This window comes from Solanum tuberosum, unplaced genomic scaffold, assembly GCF_000226075.1.
Source record: "Solanum tuberosum cultivar DM 1-3 516 R44 unplaced genomic scaffold, SolTub_3.0 scf00048, whole genome shotgun sequence".
Classification (NCBI taxonomy): domain Eukaryota; kingdom Viridiplantae; phylum Streptophyta; class Magnoliopsida; order Solanales; family Solanaceae; genus Solanum; species Solanum tuberosum.
In genome coordinates this window covers 89452-90240 of record NW_006238976.1, presented here as the reverse complement: position 1 = coordinate 90240, position 789 = coordinate 89452, and positions in this window count along the sequence as shown.

The window sequence follows — 789 nt, the reverse complement described above, 5'->3', positions numbered from 1 at the left end:
CCTCTCTCCTCCCTCTCCCAATCTCGCTTGCCATATATACAAATACATATGTATAATATACAATTATCTAACCTATATACATATACAATTCACCTTTCTCCCACTCTTTGCCCCCTCTCTCTCCCTGTCTCGCTCGCCTCTCTCCTCCCATAACATATAACTACGAATTGTAATTATCAAACTATAGCTATGAAGAATAATTGGGCTATTTTTGAGTGGTTATATGTGAAAGTTCCCTAATTAATTAATGGTGAACGTACGCATATATGTGATCAAAGTTTGTATAAGCAGCACGACGCCAAACAGACTTGGCTATAGAACTAGCTAGTTAAATAGGAACACTTATAGGTCCAGGTTCCTGAGCAAAGATAAAACAAGTCACATTCCATACAAATGCTACTTGGATGAGCCGTAGCCAGTGTCTCGAATTTCTCATTCTCTGACTTCAATGGCAATTTTCTTGACTTGTCAGATCTGAGCGACGAGGAAGAGCCAAGTCCCTGTTATTTAAATAAGGGATCAGCAAAAAGTCATCGGTGGTTAATGCTTTCACAAAGTTTCCATGACAAGTATATAATATGAGTGCCATATTATAATAGAAATCTTGTTAAAAGCTTTAAAAACACAAAAAAAAAATAAGTTTTTTTCATCACTTCTCTCCACCCCTACCAGCTCCGCCTACCCACCTATCCCAAAAAAAATTACCACCCCACCCCTACCACCCCCCACCCCATCCCAAAAAAAAATTAACAAAATTTTAAAGTTTTTCATTATTTTTTTTTTTTTAAA